A 17,653-nucleotide genomic window follows, 5' to 3' on the forward strand; every position below is an offset into this window, starting at 1 on the left:
TGAACCTTCTTTTACTATGTCATAGAGAAACTAACACAATTTTCAGGTTCAAAAAGGTCAACGGAACTTGGGATTCCCAGCCAGTCTCCCATGCTGGTACTTGCCAAGCCTTAAGCTGCATTGCTGCTGCGATCTGACGAGAGCAGGCACATTCAGCTTAGAATGGCCGTTGACAGCAGCTGTTCAATTTGAACCTTCTTTTACTATCTCATAGAGAAACTAACACAATTTTCAGGTTCAAAAAGGTCAACGGAACTTGGGATTCCCAGCCAGTCTCCCATGCTGGTACTTGCCAAGCCTTAAGCTGCATTGATGCTGCGATCTGACGAGAGCAGGCACATTCAGCTTAGAATGGCCGTTGACAGCAGATGTTCAATTTGAACCTTCTTTTACCATCTTTGACAGAGAAACTAACACAATTTTCAGGTTCAAAAAGGTCAACGGAACTTGGGATTCCCAGCCAGTCTCCCTTGCTGGTACTTGCCAAGCCTTAAGCTGCATTGCTGCTGCGATCTGACGAGAGCAGGCACATTCAGCTTAGAATGGCCGTTGACAGCAGCTGTTCAATTTGAACCTTCTTTTACCATCTTTGACAGAGAAACTAATACAATTTTCAGGTTCAAAAAGGTCAACGGAACTTGGGATTCCCAGCCAGTCTCCCATGCTGGTACTTGCCAAGCCTTAAGCTGCATTGCTGCTGCGATCTGACGAGAGCAGGCACATTCAGCTTAGAATGGCCGTTGACAGCAGCTGTTCAATTTGAACCTTCTTTTACTATCTCATAGAGAAACTAACACAATTTTCAGGTTCAAAAAGGTCAACGGAACTTGGGATTCCCAGCCAGTCTCCCATGCTGGTACTTGCCAAGCCTTAAGCTGCATTGCTGCTGCGATCTGACGAGAGCAGGCACATTCAGCTTAGAATGGCCGTTGACCGCAGCTTTTCAATTTGAACCTTCTTTTACTATCTCATAGAGAAACTAACACAATTTTCAGGTTCAAAAAGGTCAACAGAACTTGGGATTCCCAGCCAGTCTCCCATGCTGGTACTTGCCAAGCCTTAAGCTGCATTGCTGCTGCGATCTGACGAGAGCAGGCACATTCAGCTTAGAATGGCCGTTGACAGCAGCTGTCCAATTTGAACCTTCTTTTACCATCTTTGACAGGGAAACTAACACAATTTTCAGGTTCAAAAAGGTCAACGGAACTTGGGATTCCCAGCCAGTCTCCCATGCTGGTACTTGCCAAGCCTTAAGCTGCATTGCTGCTGCGATCTGACGAGAGCAGGCACATTCAGCTTAGAATGGCCGTTGACAGCAGCTGTTCAATTTGAACCTTCTTTTACTATCTCATAGAGAAACTAACACAATTTTCAGGTTCAAAAAGGTCAACGGAACTTGGGATTCCCAGCCAGTCTCCCATGCTGGTACTTGCCAAGCCTTAAGCTGCATTGATGCTGCGATCTGACGAGAGCAGGCACATTCAGCTTAGAATGGCCGTTGACAGCAGATGTTCAATTTGAACCTTCTTTTACCATCTTTGACAGAGAAACTAACACAATTTTCAGGTTCAAAAAGGTCAACGGAACTTGGGATTCCCAGCCAGTCTCCCATGCTGGTACTTGCCAAGCCTTAAGCTGCATTGCTGCTGCGATCTGACGAGAGCAGGCACATTCAGCTTAGAATGGCCGTTGACAGCAGCTGTTCAATTTGAACCTTCTTTTACTATCTCATAGAGAAACTAACACAATTTTCAGGTTCAAAAAGGTCAATGGAACTTGGGATTCCCAGCCAGTCTCCCATGCTGGTACTTGCCAAGCCTTAAGCTGCATTGCTGCTGCGATCTGACGAGAGCAGGCACATTCAGCTTAGAATGGCCGTTGACAGCAGCTGTTCAATTTGAACCTTCTTTTACTATCTCATAGAGAAACTAACACAATTTTCAGGTTCAAAAAGGTCAACGGAACTTGGGATTCCCAGCCAGTCTCCCATGCTGGTACTTGCCAAGCCTTAAGCTGCATTGCTGCTGCGATCTGACGAGAGCAGGCACATTCAGCTTAGAATGGCCGTTGACAGCAGCTGTTCAATTTGAACCTTCTTTTACTATCTCATAGAGAAACTAACACAATTTTCAGGTTCAAAAAGGTCAACGGAACTTGGGATTCCCAGCCAGTCTCCCATGCTGGTACTTGCCAAGCCTTAAGCTGCATTGCTGCTGCGATCTGACGAGAGCAGGCACATTCAGCTTAGAATGGCCGTTGACAGCAGCTGTTCAATTTGAACCTTCTTTTACTATCTCATAGAGAAACTAACACAATTTTCAGGTTCAAAAAGGTCAACGGAACTTGGGATTCCCAGCCAGTCTCCCATGCTGGTACTTGCCAAGCCTTAAGCTGCATTGATGCTGCGATCTGACGAGAGCAGGCACATTCAGCTTAGAATGGCCGTTGACAGCAGATGTTCAATTTGAACCTTCTTTTACCATCTTTGACAGAGAAACTAACACAATTTTCAGGTTCAAAAAGGTCAACGGAACTTGGGATTCCCAGCCAGTCTCCCTTGCTGGTACTTGCCAAGCCTTAAGCTGCATTGCTGCTGCGATCTGACGAGAGCAGGCACATTCAGCTTAGAATGGCCGTTGACAGCAGCTGTTCAATTTGAACCTTCTTTTACCATCTTTGACAGAGAAACTAATACAATTTTCAGGTTCAAAAAGGTCAACGGAACTTGGGATTCCCAGCCAGTCTCCCATGCTGGTACTTGCCAAGCCTTAAGCTGCATTGCTGCTGCGATCTGACGAGAGCAGGCACATTCAGCTTAGAATGGCCGTTGACAGCAGCTGTTCAATTTGAACCTTCTTTTACTATCTCATAGAGAAACTAACACAATTTTCAGGTTCAAAAAGGTCAACGGAACTTGGGATTCCCAGCCAGTCTCCCATGCTGGTACTTGCCAAGCCTTAAGCTGCATTGCTGCTGCGATCTGACGAGAGCAGGCACATTCAGCTTAGAATGGCCGTTGACAGCAGCTGTCCAATTTGAACCTTCTTTTACCATCTTTGACAGGGAAACTAACACAATTTTCAGGTTCAAAAAGGTCAACGGAATTTGGGATTCCCAGCCAGTCTCCCATGCTGGTACTTGCCAAGCCTTAAGCTGCATTGCTGCTGCGATCTGACGAGAGCAGGCACATTCAGCTTAGAATGGCCGTTGACAGCAGCTGTCCAATTTGAACCTTCTTTTACCATCTTTGACAGGGAAACTAACACAATTTTCAGGTTCAAAAAGGTCAACGGAACTTGGGATTCCCAGCTAGTCCCCCATGCTGGTACTTGCCAAGCCTTAAGCTGCATTGCTGCTGCGATCTGACGAGAGCAGGCACATTCAGCTTAGAATGGCCGTTGACAGCAGCTGTTCAATTTGAACCTTTTTTTACTATCTCATAGAGAAACTAACACAATTTTCAGGTTCAAAAAGGTCAACGGAACTTGGGTTTCCCAGCCAGTCTCCCATGCTGGTACTTGCCAAGCCTTAAGCTGCATTGCTGCTGCGATCTGACGAGAGCAGGCACATTCAGCTTAGAATGGCCGTTGACCGCAGCTGTTCAATTTGAACCTTCTTTTACTATCTCATAGAGAAACTAACACAATTTTCAGGTTCAAAAAGGTCAACGGAACTTGGGATTCCCAGCCAGTCTCCCATGCTGGTACTTGCCAAGCCTTAAGCTGCATTGCTGCTGCGATCTGACGAGAGCAGGCACATTCAGCTTAGAATGGCCGTTGACAGCAGCTGTTCAATTTGAACCTTCTTTTACTATCTCATAGAGAAACTAACACAATTTTCAGGTTCAAAAAGGTCAACGGAACTTGGGATTCCCAGCCAGTCTCCCATGCTTGTACTTGCCAAGCCTTAAGCTGCATTGATGCTGCGATCTGACGAGAGCAGGCACATTCAGCTTAGAATGGCCGTTGACAGCAGATGTTCAATTTGAACCTTCTTTTACCATCTTTGACAGAGAAACTAACACAATTTTCAGGTTCAAAAAGGTCAATGGAACTTGGGATTCCCAGCCAGTCTCCCATGCTGGTACTTGCCAAGCCTTAAGCTGCATTGCTGCTGCGATCTGACGAGAGCAGGCACATTCAGCTTAGAATGGCCGTTGACAGCAGCTGTTCAATTTGAACCTTCTTTTACTATCTCATAGAGAAACTAACACAATTTTCAGGTTCAAAAAGGTCAATGGAACTTGGGATTCCCAGCCAGTCTCCCATGCTGGTAGTTGCCAAGCCTTAAGCTGCATTGCTGCTGCGATCTGACGAGAGCAGGCACATTCAGCTTAGAATGGCCGTTGACAGCAGCTGTTCAATTTGAACCTTCTTTTACCATCTTTGACAGAGAAACTTACACAATTTTCAGGTTCAAAAAGGTCAACGGAACTTGGGATTCCCAGCCAGTCTCCCATGCTGGTACTTGCCAAGCCTTAAGCTGCATTGATGCTGTGATTTGACGAGAGCAGGCACATTCAGCTTAGAATGGCCGTTGACAGCAGCTGTTCAATTTGAACCTTCTTTTACCATCTTTGACAGAGAAACTAACACAATTTTCAGGTTCAAAAAGGTCAACAGAACTTGGGATTCCCAGCCAGTCTCCCATGCTGGTACTTGCCAAGCCTTAAGCTGCATTGCTGCTGCGATCTGACGAGAGCAGGCACATTCAGCTTAGAATGGCCGTTGACAGCAGCTGTTCAATTTGAACCTTCTTTTACTATCTCATAGAGAAACTAACACAATTTTCAGGTTCAAAAAGGTCAACGGAACTTGGGATTCCCAGCCAGTCTCCCATGCTGGTACTTGCCAAGCCTTAAGCTGCATTGCTGCTGCGATCTGACGAGAGCAGGCACATTCAGCTTAGAATGGCCGTTGACAGCAGCTGTCCAATTTGAACCTTCTTTTACCATCTTTGACAGGGAAACTAACACAATTTTCAGGTTCAAAAAGGTCAACGGAATTTGGGATTCCCAGCCAGTCTCCCATGCTGGTACTTGCCAAGCCTTAAGCTGCATTGCTGCTGCGATCTGACGAGAGCAGGCACATTCAGCTTAGAAAGGCCGTTGACAGCAGCTGTCCAATTTGAACCTTCTTTTACCATCTTTGACAGGGAAACTAACACAATTTTCAGGTTCAAAAAGGTCAACGGAACTTGGGATTCCCAGCTAGTCCCCCATGCTGGTACTTGCCAAGCCTTAAGCTGCATTGCTGCTGCGATCTGACGAGAGCAGGCACATTCAGCTTAGAATGGCCGTTGACAGCAGCTGTTCAATTTGAACCTTCTTTTACTATCTTATAGAGAAACTAACACAATTTTAAGGTTCAAAAAGGTCAACGGAACTTGGGATTCCCAGCCAGTCTCCCATGCTGGTACTTGCCAAGCCTTAAGCTGCATTGCTGCTGCGATCTGACGAGAGCAGGCACATTCAGCTTAGAATGGCTGTTGACCGCTGCTGTTCAATTTGAACCTTCTTTTACTATCTCATAGAGAAACTAACACAATTTTCAGGTTCAAAAAGGTCAACGGAACTTGGGATTCCCAGCCAGTCTCCCATGCTGGTACTTGCCAAGCCTTAAGCTGCATTGCTGCTGCGATCTGATGAGAGCAGGCACATTCAGCTTAGAATGGCCGTTGACAGCAGCTGTTCAATTTGAACCTTCTTTTACTATCTCATAGAGAAACTAACACAATTTTCAGGTTCAAAAAGGTCAATGGAACTTGGGATTCCCAGCCAGTCTCCCATGCTGGTAGTTGCCAAGCCTTAAGCTGCATTGCTGCTGCGATCTGACGAGAGCAGGCACATTCAGCTTAGAATGGCCGTTGACAGCAGATGTTCAATTTGAACCTTCTTTTACCATCTTTGACAGAGAAACTAACACAATTTCCAGGTTCAAAAAGGTCAACAGAACTTGGGATTCCCAGCCAGTCTCCCATGCTGGTACTTGCCAAGCCTTAAGCTGCATTGCTGCTGCGATCTGACGAGAGCAGGCACATTCAGCTTAGAATGGCCGTTGACAGCAGCTGTCCAATTTGAACCTTCTTTTACCATCTTTGACAGGGAAACTAACACAATTTTCAGGTTCAAAAAGGTCAACGGAACTTGGGATTCCCAGCTAGTCTCCCATGCTGGTACTTGCCAAGCCTTAAGCTGCATTGCTGCTGCGATCTGACGAGAGCAGGCACATTCAGCTTAGAATGGCCGTTGACAGCAGCTGTTCAATTTGAACCTTCTTTTACTATCTCATAGAGAAACTAACACAATTTTCAGGTTCAAAAAGGTCAATGGAACTTGGGATTCCCAGCCAGTCTCCCATGCTGGTACTTGCCAAGCCTTAAGCTGCATTGCTGCTGCGATCTGACGAGAGCAGGCACATTCAGCTTAGAATGGCCGTTGACAGCAGCTGTTCAATTTGAACCTTCTTTTACTATCTCATAGAGAAACTAACACAATTTTCAGGTTCAAAAAGGTCAACGGAACTTGGGATTCCCAGCCAGTCTCCCATGCTGGTACTTGCCAAGCCTTAAGCTGCATTGCTGCTGCGATCTGACGAGAGCAGGCACATTCAGCTTAGAATGGCCGTTGACCGCAGCTGTTCAATTTGAACCTTCTTTTACTATCTCATAGAGAAACTAACACAATTTTCAGGTTCAAAAAGGTCAACGGAACTTGGGATTCCCAGCCAGTCTCCCATGCTGGTACTTGCCAAGCCTTAAGCTGCATTGCTGCTGCGATCTGACGAGAGCAGGCACATTCAGCTTAGAACGGCCGTTGACAGCAGCTGTTCAATTTGAACCTTCTTTTACTATCTCATAGAGAAACTAACACAATTTTCAGGTTCAAAAAGGTCAACGGAACTTGGGATTCCCAGCCAGTCTCCCATGCTGGTACTTGCCAAGCCTTAAGCTGCATTGCTGCTGCGATCTGACGAGAGCAGGCACATTCAGCTTAGAATGGCCGTTGACAGCAGCTGTTCAATTTGAACCTTCTTTTACTATCTCATAGAGAAACTAACACAATTTTCAGGTTCAAAAAGGTCAACGGAACTTGGGATTCCCAGCCAGTCTCCCATGCTGGTACTTGCCAAGCCTTAAGCTGCATTGCTGCTGCGATCTGACGAGAGCAGGCACATTCAGCTTAGAACGGCCGTTGACCCCAGCTGTTCAATTTGAACCTTCTTTTACTATCTCATAGAGAAACTAACACAATTTTCAGGTTCAAAAAGGTCAACGGAACTTGGGATTCCCAGCCAGTCTCCCATGCTGGTACTTGCCAAGCCTTAAGCTGCATTGCTGCTGCAATCTGACGAGAGCAGGCACATTCAGCTTAGAATGGCCGTTGACAGCAGCTGTTCAATTTGAACCTTCTTTTACCATCTTTGACAGAGAAACTAACACAATTTTCAGGTTCAAAAAGGTCAACGGAACTTGGGATTCCCAGCCAGTCTCCCATGCTGGTACTTGCCAAGCCTTAAGCTGCATTGCTGCTGCGATCTGACGAGAGCAGGCACATTCAGCTTAGAATGGCCGTTGACAGCAGCTGTTCAATTTGAACCTTCTTTTACTATCTCATAGAGAAACTAACACAATTTTCAGGTTCAAAAAGGTCAACGGAACTTGGGATTCCCAGCCAGTCTCCCATGCTGGTACTTGCCAAGCCTTAAGCTGCATTGATGCTGCGATCTGACGAGAGCAGGCACATTCAGCTTAGAATGGCCGTTGACAGCAGATGTTCAATTTGAACCTTCTTTTACCATCTTTGACAGAGAAACTAACACAATTTTCAGGTTCAAAAAGGTCAACGGAACTTGGGATTCCCAGCCAGTCTCCCATGCTGGTACTTGCCAAGCCTTAAGCTGCATTGCTGCTGCGATCTGACGAGAGCAGGCACATTCAGCTTAGAATGGCCGTTGACAGCAGCTGTTCAATTTGAACCTTCTTTTACTATCTCAGAGAGAAACTAACCCAATTTTCAGGTTCAAAAAGGTCAATGGAACTTGGGATTCCCAGCCAGTCTCCCATGCTGGTACTTGCCAAGCCTTAAGCTGCATTGCTGCTGCGATCTGACGAGAGCAGGCACATTCAGCTTAGAATGGCCGTTGACCGCAGCTGTTCAATTTGAACCTTCTTTTACTATCTCATAGAGAAAGTAACACAATTTTCAGGTTCAAAAAGGTCAACGGAACTTGGGATTCCCAGCCAGTCTCCCATGCTGGTACTTGCCAAGCCTTAAGCTGCATTGCTGCTGCGATCTGACGAGAGCAGGCACATTCAGCTTAGAATGGCCGCTGACAGCAGCTGTTCAATTTGAACCTTCTTTTACTATCTCATAGAGAAAGTAACAAAATTTTCAGGTTCAAAAAGGTCAACGGAACTTGGGATTCCCAGCCAGTCTCCCATGCTGGTACTTGCCAAGCCTTAAGCTGCATTGCTGCTGCGATCTGACGAGAGCAGGCACATTCAGCTTAGAATGGCCGTTGACAGCAGCTGTTCAATTTGAACCTTCTTTTACTATCTCAGAGAGAAACTAACCCAATTTTCAGGTTCAAAAAGGTCAACGGAACTTGGGATTCCCAGCCAGTCTCCCATGCTGGTACTTGCCAAGCCTTAAGCTGCATTGCTGCTGCGATCTGATGAGAGCAGGCACATTCAGCTTAGAATGGCCGTTGACAGCAGCTGTTCAATTTGAACCTTCTTTTACTATCTCATAGAGAAACTAACACAATTTTCAGGTTCAAAAAGGTCAATGGAACTTGGGATTCCCAGCCAGTCTCCCATGCTGGTAGTTGCCAAGCCTTAAGCTGCATTGCTGCTGCGATCTGACGAGAGCAGGCACATTCAGCTTAGAATGGCCGTTGACAGCAGATGTTCAATTTGAACCTTCTTTTACCATCTTTGACAGAGAAACTAACACAATTTCCAGGTTCAAAAAGGTCAACGGAACTTGGGATTCCCAGCCAGTCTCCCATGCTGGTACTTGCCAAGCCTTAAGCTGCATTGCTGCTGCGATCTGACGAGAGCAGGCACATTCAGCTTAGAATGGCCGTTGACAGCAGCTGTTCAATTTGAACCTTCTTTTACTATCTCATAGAGAAACTAACACAATTTTCAGGTTCAAAAAGGTCAACGGAACTTGGGATTCCCAGCCAGTCTCCCATGCTGGTACTTGCCAAGCCTTAAGCTGCATTGCTGCTGCGATCTGACGAGAGCAGGCACATTCAGCTTAGAATGGCCGTTGACAGCAGCTGTTCAATTTGAACCTTCTTTTACTATCTCATAGATAAACTAACACAATTTTCAGGTTCAAAAAGGTCAACGGAACTTGGGATTCCCAGCCAGTCTCCCATGCTGGTACTTGCCAAGCCTTAAGCTGCATTGCTGCTGCGATCTGACGAGAGCAGGCACATTCAGCTTAGAATGGCCGTTGACAGCAGCTGTTCAATTTGAACCTTCTTTTACTATCTCATAGAGAAACTAACACAATTTTCAGGTTCAAAAAGGTCAACGGAACTTGGGATTCCCAGCCAGTCTCCCATGCTGGTACTTGCCAAGCCTTAAGCTGCATTGATGCTGCGATCTGACGAGAGCAGGCACATTCAGCTTAGAATGGCCGTTGACAGCAGCTGTTCAATTTGAACCTTCTTTTACTATCTCATAGAGAAACTAACACAATTTTCAGGTTCAAAAATGTCAACGGAACTTGGGATTCCCAGCCAGTCTCCCATGCTGGTACTTGCCAAGCCTTAAGCTGCATTGCTGCTGCGATCTGACGAGAGCAGGCACATTCAGCTTAGAATGGCCGTTGACAGCAGCTGTCCAATTTGAACCTTCTTTTACCATCTTTGACAGGGAAACTAACACAATTTTCAGGTTCAAAAAGGTCAACGGAACTTGGGATTCCCAGCTAGTCTCCCATGCTGGTACTTGCCAAGCCTTAAGCTGCATTGCTGCTGCGATCTGACGAGAGCAGGCACATTCAGCTTAGAATGGCCGTTGACAGCAGCTGTTCAATTTGAACCTTCTTTTACTATCTCATAGAGAAACTAACACAATTTTCAGGTTCAAAAAGGTCAATGGAACTTGGGATTCCCAGCCAGTCTCCCATGCTGGTACTTGCCAAGCCTTAAGCTGCATTGCTGCTGCGATCTGACGAGAGCAGGCACATTCAGCTTAGAATGGCCGTTGACAGCAGCTGTTCAATTTGAACCTTCTTTTACTATCTCATAGAGAAACTAACACAATTTTCAGGTTCAAAAAGGTCAACGGAACTTGGGATTCCCAGCCAGTCTCCCATGCTGGTACTTGCCAAGCCTTAAGCTGCATTGCTGCTGCGATCTGACGAGAGCAGGAACATTCAGCTTAGAATGGCCGTTGACCGCAGCTGTTCAATTTGAACCTTCTTTTACTATCTCATAGAGAAACTAACACAATTTTCAGGTTCAAAAAGGTCAACGGAACTTGGGATTCCCAGCCAGTCTCCCATGCTGGTACTTGCCAAGCCTTAAGCTGCATTGCTGCTGCGATCTGACGAGAGCAGGCACATTCAGCTTAGAACGGCCGTTGACAGCAGCTGTTCAATTTGAACCTTCTTTTACTATCTCATAGAGAAACTAACACAATTTTCAGGTTCAAAAAGGTCAACGGAACTTGGGATTCCCAGCCAGTCTCCCATGCTGGTACTTGCCAAGCCTTAAGCTGCATTGCTGCTGCGATCTGACGAGAGCAGGCACATTCAGCTTAGAATGGCCGTTGACAGCAGCTGTTCAATTTGAACCTTCTTTTACTATCTCATAGAGAAACTAACACAATTTTCAGGTTCAAAAAGGTCAACGGAACTTGGGATTCCCAGCCAGTCTCCCATGCTGGTACTTGCCAAGCCTTAAGCTGCATTGCTGCTGCGATCTGACGAGAGCAGGCACATTCAGCTTAGAACGGCCGTTGACCCCAGCTGTTCAATTTGAACCTTCTTTTACTATCTCATAGAGAAACTAACACAATTTTCAGGTTCAAAAAGGTCAACGGAACTTGGGATTCCCAGCCAGTCTCCCATGCTGGTACTTGCCAAGCCTTAAGCTGCATTGCTGCTGCAATCTGACGAGAGCAGGCACATTCAGCTTAGAATGGCCGTTGACAGCAGCTGTTCAATTTGAACCTTCTTTTACCATCTTTGACAGAGAAACTAACACAATTTTCAGGTTCAAAAAGGTCAACGGAACTTGGGATTCCCAGCCAGTCTCCCATGCTGGTACTTGCCAAGCCTTAAGCTGCATTGCTGCTGCGATCTGACGAGAGCAGGCACATTCAGCTTAGAATGGCCGTTGACAGCAGCTGTTCAATTTGAACCTTCTTTTACTATCTCATAGAGAAACTAACACAATTTTCAGGTTCAAAAAGGTCAACGGAACTTGGGATTCCCAGCCAGTCTCCCATGCTGGTACTTGCCAAGCCTTAAGCTGCATTGATGCTGCGATCTGACGAGAGCAGGCACATTCAGCTTAGAATGGCCGTTGACAGCAGATGTTCAATTTGAACCTTCTTTTACCATCTTTGACAGAGAAACTAACACAATTTTCAGGTTCAAAAAGGTCAACGGAACTTGGGATTCCCAGCCAGTCTCCCATGCTGGTACTTGCCAAGCCTTAAGCTGCATTGCTGCTGCGATCTGACGAGAGCAGGCACATTCAGCTTAGAATGGCCGTTGACAGCAGCTGTTCAATTTGAACCTTCTTTTACTATCTCAGAGAGAAACTAACCCAATTTTCAGGTTCAAAAAGGTCAATGGAACTTGGGATTCCCAGCCAGTCTCCCATGCTGGTACTTGCCAAGCCTTAAGCTGCATTGCTGCTGCGATCTGACGAGAGCAGGCACATTCAGCTTAGAATGGCCGTTGACCGCAGCTGTTCAATTTGAACCTTCTTTTACTATCTCATAGAGAAAGTAACACAATTTTCAGGTTCAAAAAGGTCAACGGAACTTGGGATTCCCAGCCAGTCTCCCATGCTGGTACTTGCCAAGCCTTAAGCTGCATTGCTGCTGCGATCTGACGAGAGCAGGCACATTCAGCTTAGAATGGCCGCTGACAGCAGCTGTTCAATTTGAACCTTCTTTTACTATCTCATAGAGAAAGTAACAAAATTTTCAGGTTCAAAAAGGTCAACGGAACTTGGGATTCCCAGCCAGTCTCCCATGCTGGTACTTGCCAAGCCTTAAGCTGCATTGCTGCTGCGATCTGACGAGAGCAGGCACATTCAGCTTAGAATGGCCGTTGACAGCAGCTGTTCAATTTGAACCTTCTTTTACTATCTCAGAGAGAAACTAACCCAATTTTCAGGTTCAAAAAGGTCAATGGAACTTGGGATTCCCAGCCAGTCTCCCATGCTGGTACTTGCCAAGCCTTAAGCTGCATTGCTGCTGCGATCTGACGAGAGCAGGCACATTCAGCTTAGAATGGCCGTTGACAGCAGCTGTTCAATTTGAACCTTCTTTTACTATCTCATAGAGAAACTAACACAATTTTCAGGTTCAAAAAGGTCAACGGAACTTGGGATTCCCAGCCAGTCTCCCATGCTGGTACTTGCCAAGCCTTAAGCTGCATTGATGCTGCGATCTGACGAGAGCAGGCACATTCAGCTTAGAATGGCCGTTGACAGCAGCTGTTCAATTTGAACCTTCTTTTACTATCTCATAGAGAAACTAACACAATTTTCAGGTTCAAAAATGTCAACGGAACTTGGGATTCCCAGCCAGTCTCCCATGCTGGTACTTGCCAAGCCTTAAGCTGCATTGCTGCTGCGATCTGACGAGAGCAGGCACATTCAGCTTAGAATGGCCGTTGACAGCAGCTGTCCAATTTGAACCTTCTTTTACCATCTTTGACAGGGAAACTAACACAATTTTCAGGTTCAAAAAGGTCAACGGAACTTGGGATTCCCAGCTAGTCTCCCATGCTGGTACTTGCCAAGCCTTAAGCTGCATTGCTGCTGCGATCTGACGAGAGCAGGCACATTCAGCTTAGAATGGCCGTTGACAGCAGCTGTTCAATTTGAACCTTCTTTTACTATCTCATAGAGAAACTAACACAATTTTCAGGTTCAAAAAGGTCAATGGAACTTGGGATTCCCAGCCAGTCTCCCATGCTGGTACTTGCCAAGCCTTAAGCTGCATTGCTGCTGCGATCTGACGAGAGCAGGCACATTCAGCTTAGAATGGCCGTTGACAGCAGCTGTTCAATTTGAACCTTCTTTTACTATCTCATAGAGAAACTAACACAATTTTCAGGTTCAAAAAGGTCAACGGAACTTGGGATTCCCAGCCAGTCTCCCATGCTGGTACTTGCCAAGCCTTAAGCTGCATTGCTGCTGCGATCTGACGAGAGCAGGCACATTCAGCTTAGAATGGCCGTTGACCGCAGCTGTTCAATTTGAACCTTCTTTTACTATCTCATAGAGAAACTAACACAATTTTCAGGTTCAAAAAGGTCAACGGAACTTGGGATTCCCAGCCAGTCTCCCATGCTGGTACTTGCCAAGCCTTAAGCTGCATTGCTGCTGCGATCTGACGAGAGCAGGCACATTCAGCTTAGAACGGCCGTTGACAGCAGCTGTTCAATTTGAACCTTCTTTTACTATCTCATAGAGAAACTAACACAATTTTCAGGTTCAAAAAGGTCAACGGAACTTGGGATTCCCAGCCAGTCTCCCATGCTGGTACTTGCCAAGCCTTAAGCTGCATTGCTGCTGCGATCTGACGAGAGCAGGCACATTCAGCTTAGAATGGCCGTTGACAGCAGCTGTTCAATTTGAACCTTCTTTTACTATCTCATAGAGAAACTAACACAATTTTCAGGTTCAAAAAGGTCAACGGAACTTGGGATTCCCAGCCAGTCTCCCATGCTGGTACTTGCCAAGCCTTAAGCTGCATTGCTGCTGCGATCTGACGAGAGCAGGCACATTCAGCTTAGAACGGCCGTTGACCCCAGCTGTTCAATTTGAACCTTCTTTTACTATCTCATAGAGAAACTAACACAATTTTCAGGTTCAAAAAGGTCAACGGAACTTGGGATTCCCAGCCAGTCTCCCATGCTGGTACTTGCCAAGCCTTAAGCTGCATTGCTGCTGCAATCTGACGAGAGCAGGCACATTCAGCTTAGAATGGCCGTTGACAGCAGCTGTTCAATTTGAACCTTCTTTTACCATCTTTGACAGAGAAACTAACACAATTTTCAGGTTCAAAAAGGTCAACGGAACTTGGGATTCCCAGCCAGTCTCCCATGCTGGTACTTGCCAAGCCTTAAGCTGCATTGCTGCTGCGATCTGACGAGAGCAGGCACATTCAGCTTAGAATGGCCGTTGACAGCAGCTGTTCAATTTGAACCTTCTTTTACTATCTCATAGAGAAACTAACACAATTTTCAGGTTCAAAAAGGTCAACGGAACTTGGGATTCCCAGCCAGTCTCCCATGCTGGTACTTGCCAAGCCTTAAGCTGCATTGATGCTGCGATCTGACGAGAGCAGGCACATTCAGCTTAGAATGGCCGTTGACAGCAGATGTTCAATTTGAACCTTCTTTTACCATCTTTGACAGAGAAACTAACACAATTTTCAGGTTCAAAAAGGTCAACGGAACTTGGGATTCCCAGCCAGTCTCCCATGCTGGTACTTGCCAAGCCTTAAGCTGCATTGCTGCTGCGATCTGACGAGAGCAGGCACATTCAGCTTAGAATGGCCGTTGACAGCAGCTGTTCAATTTGAACCTTCTTTTACTATCTCAGAGAGAAACTAACCCAATTTTCAGGTTCAAAAAGGTCAATGGAACTTGGGATTCCCAGCCAGTCTCCCATGCTGGTACTTGCCAAGCCTTAAGCTGCATTGCTGCTGCGATCTGACGAGAGCAGGCACATTCAGCTTAGAATGGCCGTTGACCGCAGCTGTTCAATTTGAACCTTCTTTTACTATCTCATAGAGAAAGTAACACAATTTTCAGGTTCAAAAAGGTCAACGGAACTTGGGATTCCCAGCCAGTCTCCCATGCTGGTACTTGCCAAGCCTTAAGCTGCATTGCTGCTGCGATCTGACGAGAGCAGGCACATTCAGCTTAGAATGGCCGCTGACAGCAGCTGTTCAATTTGAACCTTCTTTTACTATCTCATAGAGAAAGTAACAAAATTTTCAGGTTCAAAAAGGTCAACGGAACTTGGGATTCCCAGCCAGTCTCCCATGCTGGTACTTGCCAAGCCTTAAGCTGCATTGCTGCTGCGATCTGACGAGAGCAGGCACATTCAGCTTAGAATGGCCGTTGACAGCAGCTGTTCAATTTGAACCTTCTTTTACTATCTCAGAGAGAAACTAACCCAATTTTCAGGTTCAAAAAGGTCAATGGAACTTGGGATTCCCAGCCAGTCTCCCATGCTGGTACTTGCCAAGCCTTAAGCTGCATTGCTGCTGCGATCTGACGAGAGCAGGCACATTCAGCTTAGAATGGCCGTTGACAGCAGCTGTTCAATTTGAACCTTCTTTTACTATCTCATAGATAAACTAACACAATTTTCAGGTTCAAAAAGGTCAACGGAACTTGGGATTCCCAGCCAGTCTCCCATGCTGGTACTTGCCAAGCCTTAAGCTGCATTGCTGCTGCGATCTGACGAGAGCAGGCACATTCAGCTTAGAATGGCCGTTGACAGCAGCTGTTCAATTTGAACCTTCTTTTACCATCTTTGACAGAGAAACTAACACAATTTTCAGGTTCAAAAAGGTCAACGGAACTTGGGATTCCCAGCCAGTCTCCCATGCTGGTACTTGCCAAGCCTTAAGCTGCATTGATGCTGTGATTTGACGAGAGCAGGCACATTCAGCTTAGAATGGCCGTTGACAGCAGCTGTTCAATTTGAACCTTCTTTTACCATCTTTGACAGAGAAACTAACACAATTTTCAGGTTCAAAAAGGTCAACAGAACTTGGGATTCCCAGCCAGTCTCCCATGCTGGTACTTGCCAAGCCTTAAGCTGCATTGCTGCTGCGATCTGACGAGAGCAGGCACATTCAGCTTAGAATGGCCGTTGACAGCAGCTGTTCAATTTGAACCTTCTTTTACCATCTTTGACAGAGAAACTAACACAATTTCCAGGTTCAAAAAGGTCAACGGAACTTGGGATTCCCAGCCAGTCTCCCATGCTGGTACTTGCCAAGCCTTAAGCTGCATTGCTGCTGCGATCTGATGAGAGCAGGCACATTCAGCTTAGAATGGCCGTTGACAGCAGCTGTTCAATTTGAACCTTCTTTTACTATCTCATAGAGAAACTAACACAATTTTCAGGTTCAAAAAGGTCAACGGAACTTGGGATTCCCAGCCAGTCTCCCATGCTGGTACTTACCAAGCCTTAAGCTGCATTGCTGCTGCGATCTGACGAGAGCAGGCACATTCAGCTTAGAATGGCCGTTGACAGCAGCTGTCCAATTTGAACCTTCTTTTAAAATCTTTGACAGGGAAACTAACACAATTTTCAGGTTCAAAAAGGTCAACGGAACTTGGGATTCCCAGCCAGTCTCCCATGCTTGTACTTGCCAAGCCTTAAGCTGCATTGATGCTGCGATCTGACGAGAGCAGGCACATTCAGCTTAGAATGGCCGTTGACAGCAGATGTTCAATTTGAACCTTCTTTTACCATCTTTGACAGAGAAACTAACACAATTTTCAGGTTCAAAAAGGTCAACGGAACTTGGGATTCCCAGCCAGTCTCCCATGCTGGTACTTGCCAAGCCTTAAGCTGCATTGCTGCTGCGATCTGACGAGAGCAGGCACATTCAGCTTAGAATGGCCGTTGACAGCAGCTGTTCAATTTGAACCTTCTTTTACTATCTCATAGAGAAACTAACACAATTTTCAGGTTCAAAAAGGTCAACGGAACTTGGGATTCCCAGCCAGTCTCCCATGCTGGTACTTGCCAAGCCTTAAGCTGCATTGCTGCTGCGATCTGACGAGAGCAGGCACATTCAGCTTAGAATGGCCGTTGACAGCAGCTGTTCAATTTGAACCTTCTTTTACTATCTCATAGAGAAACTAACACAATTTTCAGGTTCAAAAAGGTCAACGGAACTTGGGATTCCCAGCCAGTCTCCCATGCTGGTACTTGCCAAGCCTTAAGCTGCATTGCTGCTGCGATCTGACGAGAGCAGGCACATTCAGCTTAGAATGGCCGTTGACAGCAGCTGTTCAATTTGAACCTTCTTTTACTATCTCATAGAGAAACTAACACAATTTTCAGGTTCAAAAAGGTCAACGGAACTTGGGATTCCCAGCCAGTCTCCCATGCTGGTACTTGCCAAGCCTTAAGCTGCATTGCTGCTGCGATCTGACGAGAGCAGGCACATTCAGCTTAGAATGGCCGTTGACAGCAGCTGTTCAATTTGAACCTGCTTTTACTATGTCATAGAGAAACTAACACAATTTTCAGGTTCAAAAATTGTCAACGGAACTTGGGATTCCCAGCCAGTCTCCCATGCTGGTACTTGCCAAGCCTTAAGCTGCATTGCTGCTGCGATCTGACGAGAGCAAGCACATTCAGCTTAGAATGGCCGTTGACAGCAGCTGTTCAATTTGAACCTTCTTTTACTA

At 46.1% G+C, this 17,653-nt stretch overlaps 91 pseudogenes; all 91 read right to left on the reverse strand.

The window, feature by feature from the left end:
- Positions 1 to 55: 55 nt before the first annotated feature.
- Positions 56 to 174, reverse strand: LOC140108097 (5S ribosomal RNA; annotated as a pseudogene).
- Positions 175 to 244: 70 nt separating this feature from the next.
- Positions 245 to 363, reverse strand: LOC140107503 (5S ribosomal RNA; annotated as a pseudogene).
- Positions 364 to 435: 72 nt separating this feature from the next.
- LOC140107579 (5S ribosomal RNA) lies at positions 436 to 554 on the reverse strand (annotated as a pseudogene).
- Positions 555 to 626: 72 nt separating this feature from the next.
- Positions 627 to 745, reverse strand: LOC140108098 (5S ribosomal RNA; annotated as a pseudogene).
- Positions 746 to 815: 70 nt separating this feature from the next.
- On the reverse strand, positions 816 to 934 carry LOC140108099 (5S ribosomal RNA; annotated as a pseudogene).
- A 70-nt stretch (positions 935 to 1,004) lies between these two features.
- LOC140107317 (5S ribosomal RNA) lies at positions 1,005 to 1,123 on the reverse strand (annotated as a pseudogene).
- A 72-nt stretch (positions 1,124 to 1,195) lies between these two features.
- LOC140108100 (5S ribosomal RNA) lies at positions 1,196 to 1,314 on the reverse strand (annotated as a pseudogene).
- Positions 1,315 to 1,384: 70 nt separating this feature from the next.
- LOC140107504 (5S ribosomal RNA) lies at positions 1,385 to 1,503 on the reverse strand (annotated as a pseudogene).
- Positions 1,504 to 1,575: 72 nt separating this feature from the next.
- On the reverse strand, positions 1,576 to 1,694 carry LOC140108102 (5S ribosomal RNA; annotated as a pseudogene).
- A 70-nt stretch (positions 1,695 to 1,764) lies between these two features.
- LOC140107662 (5S ribosomal RNA) lies at positions 1,765 to 1,883 on the reverse strand (annotated as a pseudogene).
- A 70-nt stretch (positions 1,884 to 1,953) lies between these two features.
- Positions 1,954 to 2,072, reverse strand: LOC140108103 (5S ribosomal RNA; annotated as a pseudogene).
- A 70-nt stretch (positions 2,073 to 2,142) lies between these two features.
- LOC140108104 (5S ribosomal RNA) lies at positions 2,143 to 2,261 on the reverse strand (annotated as a pseudogene).
- Positions 2,262 to 2,331: 70 nt separating this feature from the next.
- Positions 2,332 to 2,450, reverse strand: LOC140107505 (5S ribosomal RNA; annotated as a pseudogene).
- Positions 2,451 to 2,522: 72 nt separating this feature from the next.
- On the reverse strand, positions 2,523 to 2,641 carry LOC140107580 (5S ribosomal RNA; annotated as a pseudogene).
- Positions 2,642 to 2,713: 72 nt separating this feature from the next.
- LOC140108105 (5S ribosomal RNA) lies at positions 2,714 to 2,832 on the reverse strand (annotated as a pseudogene).
- A 70-nt stretch (positions 2,833 to 2,902) lies between these two features.
- LOC140108107 (5S ribosomal RNA) lies at positions 2,903 to 3,021 on the reverse strand (annotated as a pseudogene).
- Positions 3,022 to 3,093: 72 nt separating this feature from the next.
- LOC140107751 (5S ribosomal RNA) lies at positions 3,094 to 3,212 on the reverse strand (annotated as a pseudogene).
- A 72-nt stretch (positions 3,213 to 3,284) lies between these two features.
- Positions 3,285 to 3,403, reverse strand: LOC140107265 (5S ribosomal RNA; annotated as a pseudogene).
- Positions 3,404 to 3,473: 70 nt separating this feature from the next.
- LOC140107291 (5S ribosomal RNA) lies at positions 3,474 to 3,592 on the reverse strand (annotated as a pseudogene).
- A 70-nt stretch (positions 3,593 to 3,662) lies between these two features.
- On the reverse strand, positions 3,663 to 3,781 carry LOC140108108 (5S ribosomal RNA; annotated as a pseudogene).
- A 70-nt stretch (positions 3,782 to 3,851) lies between these two features.
- On the reverse strand, positions 3,852 to 3,970 carry LOC140107769 (5S ribosomal RNA; annotated as a pseudogene).
- A 72-nt stretch (positions 3,971 to 4,042) lies between these two features.
- On the reverse strand, positions 4,043 to 4,161 carry LOC140107664 (5S ribosomal RNA; annotated as a pseudogene).
- Positions 4,162 to 4,231: 70 nt separating this feature from the next.
- Positions 4,232 to 4,350, reverse strand: LOC140107870 (5S ribosomal RNA; annotated as a pseudogene).
- Positions 4,351 to 4,613: 263 nt separating this feature from the next.
- Positions 4,614 to 4,732, reverse strand: LOC140107318 (5S ribosomal RNA; annotated as a pseudogene).
- Positions 4,733 to 4,802: 70 nt separating this feature from the next.
- LOC140108109 (5S ribosomal RNA) lies at positions 4,803 to 4,921 on the reverse strand (annotated as a pseudogene).
- Positions 4,922 to 4,993: 72 nt separating this feature from the next.
- On the reverse strand, positions 4,994 to 5,112 carry LOC140107869 (5S ribosomal RNA; annotated as a pseudogene).
- Positions 5,113 to 5,184: 72 nt separating this feature from the next.
- LOC140107266 (5S ribosomal RNA) lies at positions 5,185 to 5,303 on the reverse strand (annotated as a pseudogene).
- A 70-nt stretch (positions 5,304 to 5,373) lies between these two features.
- LOC140107722 (5S ribosomal RNA) lies at positions 5,374 to 5,492 on the reverse strand (annotated as a pseudogene).
- A 70-nt stretch (positions 5,493 to 5,562) lies between these two features.
- Positions 5,563 to 5,681, reverse strand: LOC140107847 (5S ribosomal RNA; annotated as a pseudogene).
- A 70-nt stretch (positions 5,682 to 5,751) lies between these two features.
- LOC140107871 (5S ribosomal RNA) lies at positions 5,752 to 5,870 on the reverse strand (annotated as a pseudogene).
- A 72-nt stretch (positions 5,871 to 5,942) lies between these two features.
- On the reverse strand, positions 5,943 to 6,061 carry LOC140107320 (5S ribosomal RNA; annotated as a pseudogene).
- A 72-nt stretch (positions 6,062 to 6,133) lies between these two features.
- LOC140108149 (5S ribosomal RNA) lies at positions 6,134 to 6,252 on the reverse strand (annotated as a pseudogene).
- Positions 6,253 to 6,322: 70 nt separating this feature from the next.
- On the reverse strand, positions 6,323 to 6,441 carry LOC140107665 (5S ribosomal RNA; annotated as a pseudogene).
- Positions 6,442 to 6,511: 70 nt separating this feature from the next.
- LOC140108110 (5S ribosomal RNA) lies at positions 6,512 to 6,630 on the reverse strand (annotated as a pseudogene).
- A 70-nt stretch (positions 6,631 to 6,700) lies between these two features.
- LOC140107562 (5S ribosomal RNA) lies at positions 6,701 to 6,819 on the reverse strand (annotated as a pseudogene).
- A 70-nt stretch (positions 6,820 to 6,889) lies between these two features.
- Positions 6,890 to 7,008, reverse strand: LOC140108111 (5S ribosomal RNA; annotated as a pseudogene).
- Positions 7,009 to 7,078: 70 nt separating this feature from the next.
- Positions 7,079 to 7,197, reverse strand: LOC140107563 (5S ribosomal RNA; annotated as a pseudogene).
- Positions 7,198 to 7,267: 70 nt separating this feature from the next.
- LOC140107637 (5S ribosomal RNA) lies at positions 7,268 to 7,386 on the reverse strand (annotated as a pseudogene).
- A 72-nt stretch (positions 7,387 to 7,458) lies between these two features.
- LOC140108112 (5S ribosomal RNA) lies at positions 7,459 to 7,577 on the reverse strand (annotated as a pseudogene).
- A 70-nt stretch (positions 7,578 to 7,647) lies between these two features.
- On the reverse strand, positions 7,648 to 7,766 carry LOC140107506 (5S ribosomal RNA; annotated as a pseudogene).
- A 72-nt stretch (positions 7,767 to 7,838) lies between these two features.
- LOC140108114 (5S ribosomal RNA) lies at positions 7,839 to 7,957 on the reverse strand (annotated as a pseudogene).
- A 70-nt stretch (positions 7,958 to 8,027) lies between these two features.
- On the reverse strand, positions 8,028 to 8,146 carry LOC140107666 (5S ribosomal RNA; annotated as a pseudogene).
- Positions 8,147 to 8,216: 70 nt separating this feature from the next.
- Positions 8,217 to 8,335, reverse strand: LOC140107395 (5S ribosomal RNA; annotated as a pseudogene).
- Positions 8,336 to 8,405: 70 nt separating this feature from the next.
- On the reverse strand, positions 8,406 to 8,524 carry LOC140108115 (5S ribosomal RNA; annotated as a pseudogene).
- A 70-nt stretch (positions 8,525 to 8,594) lies between these two features.
- Positions 8,595 to 8,713, reverse strand: LOC140107903 (5S ribosomal RNA; annotated as a pseudogene).
- A 70-nt stretch (positions 8,714 to 8,783) lies between these two features.
- On the reverse strand, positions 8,784 to 8,902 carry LOC140107872 (5S ribosomal RNA; annotated as a pseudogene).
- A 72-nt stretch (positions 8,903 to 8,974) lies between these two features.
- Positions 8,975 to 9,093, reverse strand: LOC140108116 (5S ribosomal RNA; annotated as a pseudogene).
- Positions 9,094 to 9,163: 70 nt separating this feature from the next.
- LOC140108118 (5S ribosomal RNA) lies at positions 9,164 to 9,282 on the reverse strand (annotated as a pseudogene).
- Positions 9,283 to 9,352: 70 nt separating this feature from the next.
- LOC140108119 (5S ribosomal RNA) lies at positions 9,353 to 9,471 on the reverse strand (annotated as a pseudogene).
- A 70-nt stretch (positions 9,472 to 9,541) lies between these two features.
- LOC140107507 (5S ribosomal RNA) lies at positions 9,542 to 9,660 on the reverse strand (annotated as a pseudogene).
- Positions 9,661 to 9,730: 70 nt separating this feature from the next.
- On the reverse strand, positions 9,731 to 9,849 carry LOC140107358 (5S ribosomal RNA; annotated as a pseudogene).
- Positions 9,850 to 9,921: 72 nt separating this feature from the next.
- Positions 9,922 to 10,040, reverse strand: LOC140108162 (5S ribosomal RNA; annotated as a pseudogene).
- A 70-nt stretch (positions 10,041 to 10,110) lies between these two features.
- Positions 10,111 to 10,229, reverse strand: LOC140107667 (5S ribosomal RNA; annotated as a pseudogene).
- Positions 10,230 to 10,299: 70 nt separating this feature from the next.
- LOC140107261 (5S ribosomal RNA) lies at positions 10,300 to 10,418 on the reverse strand (annotated as a pseudogene).
- Positions 10,419 to 10,488: 70 nt separating this feature from the next.
- On the reverse strand, positions 10,489 to 10,607 carry LOC140107565 (5S ribosomal RNA; annotated as a pseudogene).
- Positions 10,608 to 10,677: 70 nt separating this feature from the next.
- LOC140108120 (5S ribosomal RNA) lies at positions 10,678 to 10,796 on the reverse strand (annotated as a pseudogene).
- A 70-nt stretch (positions 10,797 to 10,866) lies between these two features.
- LOC140107566 (5S ribosomal RNA) lies at positions 10,867 to 10,985 on the reverse strand (annotated as a pseudogene).
- A 70-nt stretch (positions 10,986 to 11,055) lies between these two features.
- On the reverse strand, positions 11,056 to 11,174 carry LOC140107638 (5S ribosomal RNA; annotated as a pseudogene).
- A 72-nt stretch (positions 11,175 to 11,246) lies between these two features.
- Positions 11,247 to 11,365, reverse strand: LOC140108121 (5S ribosomal RNA; annotated as a pseudogene).
- A 70-nt stretch (positions 11,366 to 11,435) lies between these two features.
- On the reverse strand, positions 11,436 to 11,554 carry LOC140107509 (5S ribosomal RNA; annotated as a pseudogene).
- A 72-nt stretch (positions 11,555 to 11,626) lies between these two features.
- LOC140108122 (5S ribosomal RNA) lies at positions 11,627 to 11,745 on the reverse strand (annotated as a pseudogene).
- Positions 11,746 to 11,815: 70 nt separating this feature from the next.
- LOC140107668 (5S ribosomal RNA) lies at positions 11,816 to 11,934 on the reverse strand (annotated as a pseudogene).
- A 70-nt stretch (positions 11,935 to 12,004) lies between these two features.
- Positions 12,005 to 12,123, reverse strand: LOC140107396 (5S ribosomal RNA; annotated as a pseudogene).
- Positions 12,124 to 12,193: 70 nt separating this feature from the next.
- LOC140108123 (5S ribosomal RNA) lies at positions 12,194 to 12,312 on the reverse strand (annotated as a pseudogene).
- A 70-nt stretch (positions 12,313 to 12,382) lies between these two features.
- Positions 12,383 to 12,501, reverse strand: LOC140107670 (5S ribosomal RNA; annotated as a pseudogene).
- A 70-nt stretch (positions 12,502 to 12,571) lies between these two features.
- On the reverse strand, positions 12,572 to 12,690 carry LOC140107511 (5S ribosomal RNA; annotated as a pseudogene).
- A 70-nt stretch (positions 12,691 to 12,760) lies between these two features.
- Positions 12,761 to 12,879, reverse strand: LOC140107359 (5S ribosomal RNA; annotated as a pseudogene).
- A 72-nt stretch (positions 12,880 to 12,951) lies between these two features.
- Positions 12,952 to 13,070, reverse strand: LOC140108174 (5S ribosomal RNA; annotated as a pseudogene).
- A 70-nt stretch (positions 13,071 to 13,140) lies between these two features.
- On the reverse strand, positions 13,141 to 13,259 carry LOC140107671 (5S ribosomal RNA; annotated as a pseudogene).
- A 70-nt stretch (positions 13,260 to 13,329) lies between these two features.
- LOC140108124 (5S ribosomal RNA) lies at positions 13,330 to 13,448 on the reverse strand (annotated as a pseudogene).
- A 70-nt stretch (positions 13,449 to 13,518) lies between these two features.
- On the reverse strand, positions 13,519 to 13,637 carry LOC140107567 (5S ribosomal RNA; annotated as a pseudogene).
- Positions 13,638 to 13,707: 70 nt separating this feature from the next.
- LOC140108126 (5S ribosomal RNA) lies at positions 13,708 to 13,826 on the reverse strand (annotated as a pseudogene).
- Positions 13,827 to 13,896: 70 nt separating this feature from the next.
- Positions 13,897 to 14,015, reverse strand: LOC140107568 (5S ribosomal RNA; annotated as a pseudogene).
- Positions 14,016 to 14,085: 70 nt separating this feature from the next.
- Positions 14,086 to 14,204, reverse strand: LOC140107639 (5S ribosomal RNA; annotated as a pseudogene).
- A 72-nt stretch (positions 14,205 to 14,276) lies between these two features.
- Positions 14,277 to 14,395, reverse strand: LOC140108127 (5S ribosomal RNA; annotated as a pseudogene).
- A 70-nt stretch (positions 14,396 to 14,465) lies between these two features.
- LOC140107512 (5S ribosomal RNA) lies at positions 14,466 to 14,584 on the reverse strand (annotated as a pseudogene).
- A 72-nt stretch (positions 14,585 to 14,656) lies between these two features.
- On the reverse strand, positions 14,657 to 14,775 carry LOC140108129 (5S ribosomal RNA; annotated as a pseudogene).
- Positions 14,776 to 14,845: 70 nt separating this feature from the next.
- On the reverse strand, positions 14,846 to 14,964 carry LOC140107672 (5S ribosomal RNA; annotated as a pseudogene).
- Positions 14,965 to 15,034: 70 nt separating this feature from the next.
- On the reverse strand, positions 15,035 to 15,153 carry LOC140107398 (5S ribosomal RNA; annotated as a pseudogene).
- Positions 15,154 to 15,223: 70 nt separating this feature from the next.
- On the reverse strand, positions 15,224 to 15,342 carry LOC140108130 (5S ribosomal RNA; annotated as a pseudogene).
- Positions 15,343 to 15,412: 70 nt separating this feature from the next.
- On the reverse strand, positions 15,413 to 15,531 carry LOC140107673 (5S ribosomal RNA; annotated as a pseudogene).
- A 70-nt stretch (positions 15,532 to 15,601) lies between these two features.
- LOC140108131 (5S ribosomal RNA) lies at positions 15,602 to 15,720 on the reverse strand (annotated as a pseudogene).
- Positions 15,721 to 15,983: 263 nt separating this feature from the next.
- LOC140107321 (5S ribosomal RNA) lies at positions 15,984 to 16,102 on the reverse strand (annotated as a pseudogene).
- Positions 16,103 to 16,174: 72 nt separating this feature from the next.
- LOC140107915 (5S ribosomal RNA) lies at positions 16,175 to 16,293 on the reverse strand (annotated as a pseudogene).
- Positions 16,294 to 16,363: 70 nt separating this feature from the next.
- LOC140108063 (5S ribosomal RNA) lies at positions 16,364 to 16,482 on the reverse strand (annotated as a pseudogene).
- A 72-nt stretch (positions 16,483 to 16,554) lies between these two features.
- On the reverse strand, positions 16,555 to 16,673 carry LOC140107770 (5S ribosomal RNA; annotated as a pseudogene).
- A 72-nt stretch (positions 16,674 to 16,745) lies between these two features.
- On the reverse strand, positions 16,746 to 16,864 carry LOC140108132 (5S ribosomal RNA; annotated as a pseudogene).
- A 70-nt stretch (positions 16,865 to 16,934) lies between these two features.
- On the reverse strand, positions 16,935 to 17,053 carry LOC140108133 (5S ribosomal RNA; annotated as a pseudogene).
- Positions 17,054 to 17,123: 70 nt separating this feature from the next.
- LOC140108134 (5S ribosomal RNA) lies at positions 17,124 to 17,242 on the reverse strand (annotated as a pseudogene).
- Positions 17,243 to 17,312: 70 nt separating this feature from the next.
- LOC140108135 (5S ribosomal RNA) lies at positions 17,313 to 17,431 on the reverse strand (annotated as a pseudogene).
- A 71-nt stretch (positions 17,432 to 17,502) lies between these two features.
- Positions 17,503 to 17,621, reverse strand: LOC140107625 (5S ribosomal RNA; annotated as a pseudogene).
- Positions 17,622 to 17,653: the final 32 nt, after the last annotated feature.

This window comes from Engystomops pustulosus, unplaced genomic scaffold, assembly GCF_040894005.1.
Source record: "Engystomops pustulosus unplaced genomic scaffold, aEngPut4.maternal MAT_SCAFFOLD_121, whole genome shotgun sequence".
Lineage (NCBI taxonomy): Eukaryota > Metazoa > Chordata > Amphibia > Anura > Leptodactylidae > Engystomops > Engystomops pustulosus.